Source organism: Pelmatolapia mariae, linkage group LG8, assembly GCF_036321145.2.
Source record: "Pelmatolapia mariae isolate MD_Pm_ZW linkage group LG8, Pm_UMD_F_2, whole genome shotgun sequence".
Lineage (NCBI taxonomy): Eukaryota > Metazoa > Chordata > Actinopteri > Cichliformes > Cichlidae > Pelmatolapia > Pelmatolapia mariae.
Genome location: NC_086234.1, coordinates 4041913 through 4050771, shown reverse-complemented (window position 1 = coordinate 4050771; position 8859 = coordinate 4041913).

The following is an 8859-nucleotide window of genomic DNA, read 5'->3' as shown; positions in this document are numbered from 1 at the left end:
TCTAGCACAGAGTGATACCTGCACGTGGATCACAATGGGAAAAGCAGCTTTGAGAAATTTGTCAAATTTGTTGCTTTTTCAGTTTCATTTTTTCCAGAAAGAAAGAAAGTTTTGTTATAAAATTGGTAGTGCTGTGATCTTTACTGGAGATCACTTAGACTGATTTTATATTTTGCTGTGTTTTTGAGTCCTTATTTGGTAAAAGTGCAATAAAACCACTATTCCTGTAAGTCTGCAGTCAGATGTGAAAGAAAACATATGTCTGTTACATCATAATGCCAAATAAATTAAATAATTTGCTAGTAATTTTTGTAATATTTGTTAGTAACTTGACTCTAGGTAATTTATTTTGAAGGGAGACTGATTTTATTGTGTGAGCCTGTGGGTAGGAGTTGGTTAATGTCCACCCATTTAAAGATTTTCCACTGTTTTTAAGCAGCCAAAGAGGTCAACTTGTGATTTTATGGTGCAAGAATTAACTTAAAAGGTATCATTTTAGTATCTCCATATAAATGCATTTATTTCTAAAGCTTGGTTTCTCTTACAGTCAGTTAATTCATTAAATATTTGAATTTTGGAAAGATTACAATCTAAAGTGAGAATATATGAGAATCAGGTGAAAGACAAACAAGAGTAAATGGCTGGCCGAGACGCTGTGTAAGCAGATATAACGATTCTCATGTGGAAATGTGAGCAGACTGTGGCGTCAAACGAGTAGTTTTGAACTTGCCCAGGACAGCTGACCTTTGACCTGGAGTCGCTTCACCTGTTTCAGCCCCCTTAGCTCTTTTGTGTTGTGTTTTTTGTGATCGTGAGAGTCCAAAGAGAATCAAAGAAAAGCTTTGTCTGCATTTCCCAGGAAGTTTCTCAGTTTGCTCCTTTAGATCTTTATGAAAAATATAAACCTGCTATTTCCTCACAAAGCTGCTGAAAAGAAAACCTTTGCCGATAAATGCAATTGATTGACAGAAACTAAAATGCGGAGCTGTTTCATGCACATGACGCACATGTTTATCACAGAATTCAGCAACAGTGTGGTTTCTTAAATGAAAAGGAAAACTAGTCGGTGCTCTAAAATTAGTAATTGTGCTTATTTAAGAGTTTTTATACGATCAGACCTGTTTTCACATCTTTAAGGTGGTAAAGGAAGTAATCTTTTACTCGCATCAAACATTTGGTTTGCAGCTAATGAGCTGTGCATGCTTGCGTGTGGTACAAGTTTATTTAACATCATGACAATGTAATTAAAAGAAAGGGATTTTTGGGGAGAACACACTGTTATCAATCCTGCTGTGTCAGAGCTGTTAAAAGGCAAATGAGGCATTTGTGAATTCCACTGATAAATGTACAAGTTAATGTGAAGAAATCATTAGTTAAAAGAACGAGAACACAGCTTTTATTTATTTATGTAAACCCATGCCCTGGGAACATTTTGAAAATTACTCCCAGATTGAATCTTTTTATTTCTCCTAAGGATTTGTGGCTGTCCACCTGAACTGGAAAGTGGTATTAATTTGCATTTTATTTGCCAATTTTCTCCAAATTGAGTACGTTTGGATTAGACACCTAGTTTCTGTCATAACTGTAAGAACAAGTGGCCTCAAGAGCAAGAACCAAGGAGAACGATGCAAGTTTAACTCTTTACATTAACAAAATTTACAGTCAGGGAAAGCAGGGGTTGAAGTGTGTGCAACATGGAGAAAAGATGGTCCTGGCTTCAATAGACATAATAATTTGTTTTGCGAGGCTATAATCTGCTAACCTGTGCTGCTGCTCCAATAACCACTCTTGTTTGCTCTTTGTGGGTTTTGCTAACGAAGTTCAGCAGAGAGAGAATCCTATCTCCCTCTATCCACCCCCACACCACCCCCGGGAAATATGGCGAGTCTACACTTAACTAGAAGACTTATTTTGTGACAGTTTGTGTGTAGGGTGATGTTAGTTATAATCCTTAATTTGTGACATGCATTAGCCTGCCTATCAAATTTAATACCTTGTTTACTGATGGAAAGTGCCATTCCAGCCACTTTAACCCATGCAGGTAAGTAAAGTCACCATTAACCTAGGTTAATGGTGTTTTAGTTACGGTATTATAGTAATGTTGATGGTATATTCTGGATGTTTTATATTGTAGCTTTATTAGAATTCTTTTTTAATATTTAATTTATTTGCGTGCTTTTATTTTGAAAGTATAGTTACTTCCTACCCACAACTCCCCAATTAAGAGAATGAGTAGTTGACACAGTGGAGAAATTTACAGCTCAAGCAAACACGGGCGGCAACAAGTTTGAATTTGTCTGTCTGGACAATCGTACGGAGGCTGTGCAGACGCTGCAGGTGGAGCAGAAAGGCAAGAATAGCGTCCTGGTTTTTGTGCTGTGACACAGAAGGAGAAGATTCCAGTGGCAGACAGAGCTCAGACCTCTGTCCAAGCCTCCTTCATTATTTACACCAGACTGGTGTTGGCTTGGCCAAGTGACTGTTGCCATTTCTCTCGGCACAGGAGGTCAGAGTCTGGGATGGAAGACGGGTTGCTCCATGAGGGTGAACGCTCCACTGCCCTGCAAACCTTTACTGGACTTTTAGGGCTGTTTCAGGAGGCTCTGGGGACTCTTGGCGGTGAAGATTTTATCGTTCTGGTTAGCTCCACAGTTGTAAATTTTGTAAATATATTTTTAGCATTTCATTTTATCATTTTATTTGTCCCTGGCCAGGGCTGGGTTATAGCTTTATGGTTTTATTGCTGTTACTAGCGTCTCTGAATCCTTCTTTCCTCGCCACAGTCTTTGTTGCTCTTCGTTTAATTGGAAAGATCTTCTCTTGTCCTTTTTCAGGAGGTCTGAGGAATGAATTGAGATTAGAAAAATCTGTGGTTTAAGTTCTTGCTTTTTTTTTGAGTGCAGGTGAGGGAGGCAGTTGCAGAGGACAGGCGCTGTGCAACTGAATTGCCAGCTCTTTGTTTGCAGGTAAGTTAGGAAGAGGATCCAGCCAAGGTAAAGAGCACAAAAAAGGAGGAGCAGAGAACAAGGTCAGAAAACTAGGAAGCACTCAGTAAAGAGAGCCACAGGTTTGCAAGCCTGATACCACCACAACGGTGACAACGATCTGGCAAAGAGCAGAGGTTTTAGCTGGTCTTTTAACCCGAGGATTGGTGAGTAAATGAGAAACGGGTGTGCAGGGTGGCTCAGAAAGTAGGGCAGCACTTCTTCTTTGACCAATCATAATCATAATCACAAAAATGCAGCTGCATCCAGTGTAAAGTTCACTGAGAGACAATGGAGGGAGCATCAAGGTGAAAACTTCGAGTAAGGCAGTTGGAGGTTCGTGTGAGCTACAAACCTGACCATCTGTTTTAGCTGCCTAACCCTAACTTGGCCAGGGCTGACCCCTCAGAACCAACTTTAGACTCACCATCTCCGACAAACTCCCAGTGTGACAAAACTGAATGAATGAAGTATAGAACTGTGCAAAACTCTTGAGCCCTCATTTGTTTTTGCTTCCAGGGAGCCAAAGTGTATTTTTGAAGTGGGCTTGAGCAATAGTTCTTCAGGCTTGCAAAGTTTTTCTTTGGATATTGGTTCTTTTTTTTTATTCATAGCAGTTACCTGAAGGCGGTTCCCAATAATTAGTTAATATTTTTACTTCTTCACCACGTACGACTCTGGATACTGTAGCTCCTTCATTGTCAAACACTCACCTTAAAGGAGACAACTCGTGAGCTGGAGAGGAAATGGCGTCTCATTAATTTAGAAGATCATCATTTAGCCTGGAAAAACAGTTTGCTGCTTTGTAAAGAAAGAACATCTTACTATTTATCACTGATTGAAGAAAATAAGAACAACCCCAGGTTTCTCTTCAGCACTGTAGCCAGGCTGACAAAAAGTCAGAGCTCTGTTGAGCCAACAATCCCTTTAACGCTAACTAGTAATGACTTCATAAACTTCTTCAGAAATTTAAACCATTAGAGAAAAAATGACCAATAATCATCCCACAGATGTAACATTATCTACAGCTACTTTCAGTACCATTGATATTCATTTACTCTTTTCCCCCAATCAATCTTTCTGAGTTAACTTCAATAATTACTTCCTCCAAACCATCAACGTGTCTTTTAGACCCCATTCCTACAAAACTGCTCAAAGAAGTCCTGCCATTAATTAATTCTTCAATCTTAAATATGATCAACCTATCTCTAATAATCAGCTATGTACCACAGGCCTTCAAGCTGGCTGTAGTTAAACCTTTACTTAAAAAGCATCTCTAGACCCAGCAGTCTTAGCTAATTATAGGCCAATCTCCAACCTTCCTTTCATATCAAACATCCTTGAAAGAGTAGTTGTCAAACAGCTAACAGATCATCTGCAGAGGAATGGCTTATTTGAAGAGCTTCAGTCAGGTTTCAGAGCTCATCACAGCACAGAAACAGCTTTAGTGAAGGTTACAAATGATCTTCTTATGGCCTCTGACAGTGGACTCATCTCTGTGCTTGTCCTGCTATACCTCAGTGCAGCGTTGTTGACATACTGTGATATTTTTGTTCAAATCATCAGCAGCATTTTTATTTTTATTTATCATTTTTAGAACTGAAGAAAGCAGAGCTTCCACACTAACCTGAACAAGCATGATGAGCATGTTATGAGGGAACCACTTAACCCCTGCTATCATATGTATTTACCATCCTGACATATGACAGGGAGCCTGGAATACCCCCCAGTGACCCACCGCCGGCTACAAAGCGATGTGTGATGACCAAATTGCTTTATATCAGAAATTCATCAGCAAAAAAGATTTTTGTTTTCAGTTTCCACATGTGGGTCAGGGAGCTTTATAAGCCCCGGTTCACATGTGGCTGCTGTAAATCAGATCGCACTCACGCTCAGTTTCTGCTCAGTCATGGAAACGGGAGCATGACTGGGACAATTACAGGAAGGTGAGGGCACACAGCCTCACTAACCTCCACATAAAACCGCCTCTATTACAAGAGGATGAAATCCTTATTTTCAGAAGCTCTTTGATGGAGTGTCAAGTTGCAGAGCAGTTGCACTGCCCTTCCTGCAGCAGTGGCCGAAACACTCCCAGATCCTCTGGAATCTTTGGATGACACTGGAAACGGGTCAGTGGAGTCTAAAAACGGACGTCAACCTTCCGACAGTTATTGTCTCCTGTCCGTCACACCCTTTTTCCCTTCTCACACGCTGCTCTCTCACAGAAGCAACATGACAGCTGGTTGCAGGGAATGCACACATTACAGAGGTCAGCGTGGTTAGGAACCACACCGAACTGTGGGAAATCCTTAAGCGGGAGGTTCTGAGAGCAGCAAATGGTCAAAAGCATCTGCCGGCTATAAAACCAATAAAGATGAACGACGATTCACTTTTTATTTCACTTTCTTTTTCAGGCTTTTCGGCACAATCAGTTTTTATTTCTCAGTCTTCCCATCATCGAGGGCATGGTTTCTCAGTCCGTCCACTTTCTCAGCTGCTCATCAAGTCAGCCACAGTCTAGTTTTGGGTGCACCTAGTGACAAGAGTGTATCCCTGTGTGAGTTTTTACGACCATTTGAATGATATGTTAGCACAGAAGCACAGGGGATCCCAGATTATGCAAAAGGAAACACTGCAACAATTAGATTAGATCAGTTTCGACTTCTTCTATTGCTACACCAGCACTACGGTGGAAGTTTTGTCTGAGTGGCGACACCTATCATTAAGGACAACACCGTCAGTGATGGAATAAATGGCGACAGCGCTGTGCGGGCACTACAGTTGGCTCCTGACTCAATCCATGCAGTGACCTGTCCCAGGGTATTCCTACTTAAAATCACAGACCAACAACCACACACTCACGTCCACACCTCCCACCACTTTAGAGCTTCTAGATAACCACAGGAATAGAGGACCATTTACATGGTGCTTTTCTATTTCTATTGACTGGAACTTCCTGTTGACGATACTTTATCTGCCTCTGTGGCTCAGGAGGTCACAGCAGGTCATCTACAAACTGGAAGGTTGGTGGTTTGATCCCTGGCTGCCCTGCATGGCAAAGTGTGCAAGAACCCTGCATGTGTTTAGTGATAGAAAAAAGTGCTTGCATGTGTGTGATAGGTGAATGATGCATGTTGTCAAAAGTGCTTTGAGTCCACATGTAGAGAAGAAAAATGGTGTATAAGAGCCAGACATTTAAACACGTGGCTCCATAACCAGCTTTGCTGTATTGTTGATTAGCATTATGGTGAAACTGTAACCTCCCCTCACTCAGATGCTTTTGTGTCACAAACTTCAAACACGTATCGTTGCTGTAATGTACAAAATGTTGGAGCTTTAATGACTCAGCTCTGATTCCTGTGATCCAAACACTGAACGTTTAAATGGTTTCAGGTTCATTTATAGATTTTTGTTATTTTTTCTCCCAAATAACACAAAACAAAAACAAAACACCACCCTTAACATTTCAGTCTTTAAAATAAAAATAAAAGCCCATCATTGTTTCCCAGTGCAGGAGGTGAAACTTGGGCTACAAATAATGATCATTTCTTCTTGATTATTCTGACCACATTTTGGAGACTTCTGCCTTTCTGCTAATTGGAAGTTGAAACGATGAAACTGCAATTAACTGTACACCAACAAACAAAAGACAAGAAGAAACACGAGCCGTTTGATTTGTGTCGTCAGTGTTTCTGAATTAACGCCGCCTCTTTGACCTTGTTTGGCTCTGGCGTGAGTTTACCTTTTAACTTATTTGCTCTCACCCTCCATGAGTCATTTGGGAGCCTTGGATATTTCCATGGTGGACAGCTGTGATCTAAATATACCGAGGGACTTCCTAACTTCAGGAAAAAGATAGAAGGAAGGGCCGGATTCAGGTCCTCCGGCAAATTTCCTGTAATCTTGTCCCTCGGTGACCAAAGAAAAACACGCGGTAAACATGCTGGCAACATGCAGACGTCAGGGTCAAAGAGGTCACAGCCTGGTAGCTTTGGGGGTTTTTTACCCACCAGTTTGCTCACAGCTTTCAACCCCAGAGTGATCGTCTGTGTTTGCCCTGCAGCAGCCCGCAGGCGTGTTTGACACGCAGCGCTGTTGTGGCGGCGCGGTGCACCTGTCCGACTGACATTTCTGCACGAACAACTGACAGCCCGTCCGAGCTGCTGCAGGCTCACAGACACACCCACAAATGTGGGCTGTGGCTCGAACACAACATTTCACCATTGCCGCTGCTAATCTGACACAGGACTGAGCTGAGGCTTTAGCACAAGTATGCAATGCGGACGCGTCCTTCAGCAGCAGCAGGCTATATCTGAGTGCTTTACTTCATGGGCAGCTATTTTAATACTCTGGCCAGAAACACGAATAAAAGTCCAATATAAAAGTCATAAAAGTCATAAATGAAGTTTGTCGGTAGGTTTGTAGGTTTGCACTTTGAGGAAAAGAGGACACTGGAGAGCTGTTTTGTGATTTACTTTAAAATCTTATAACCTGTTTGTTTTTCCATTTTTGGAAGATAAAATTATTGCATTTTGCAATGTAACTTTTTTATATATTTATAGATTTCTCTGAGTTGTTGTGACAAGTAAGAAAAACAGATGAGCAGCAGGAATGTAACTTCATACATTTATACAGTTTATACTTCTATTACTGTAGTTTATATAAGTATTTGTGCATTATACGACCTGTTTGTACGGCACATACAGTAAAATACTTTGCTAGATTTGCTAGTACTGAACTGTCATTTTACAGTATATTATACAGTAACAGTTTCTTAGTGTAAAATATGTTATTATACTTATGAAATTACTGAATATAAGTGAATATAAGTTTAACAGGGTAACATTTTCTGACGTTTGCAGCACTGTAATGTCCATAAACTGTTATTACTGTGGTATAATATAAGTACATGCTCTCATGTTGAATTCTGAATTCAGTTCATTATCTCTCTTGGAATTTAATAACAATTTTAATGCACAAAAATGTATCATATACAATTACAGTTTAGTGTAATTGTGTTGCTCGTGGCATGTGTGTGTTTAGGGGAATGGCTGCAGGTAAGGGAAAGCAGCCAAGACAAAACAATGGAGTAGTGGTATAAAAACAATGATCATTTATTAATAGATTTCACAGAAAAGTCAAGTCTTTACAAAAAAGTATTGCCTTGAATTTTTGAGGCGATGCCATTTCATGCTTTTGCCATTATTTACGTTCTCATTCGTCTGAGTTTCAGTCTCTCCGCTTGTTTTGGAGCTCTCCGTTACAGGCCTCAGTTTTTTCTGACAGATTGAGATGAATTGTGTGAACGAGGAGCCTTGGGTCGCTCTGGGGACACCCTTGAGAGGTGTCAGCATGACGCTTTCACTGGGAGCCGGGAACAATAGGCGGAACCAGCTGCTGCGGGAGTCGGTGTGACACAGTGGAGGAGCTGTTTACAAGCAAGCTGGCCGCTCGGCTCAGGCCGGACGTTGGCCAACGTCACCTCTACTAAAAGTTTATCGCAGCTCGACCCTGCAGCGCTGCGGACCCGTGTCTATCCACGGCCTTCACCGCAAGGTCTCCAGAGCTGCACAGTCTTATCTGATTAAATGTGCAACATTTGAAACCTAAAATTCCAGATTAAAATTGCACTGAGATGAAGTCTTTTAACTTCATAACTTAAGGTCTACTACATGTTTAATATTGCAGCAGGCTTCAATGATAGCAGTTTGCATCTCTGTTGAACACAAAACATATGTCTTCTGATGATTTATGACAGTTTGACCACTCAGATAAATTGACGTTCAAATGAGTGGCTGAGGATCACTTAAATATGTGCAGCAATTTGAAGTAATGAATGCAATGAGGGGAAATTCCAGCATAAGTAGAATAGATG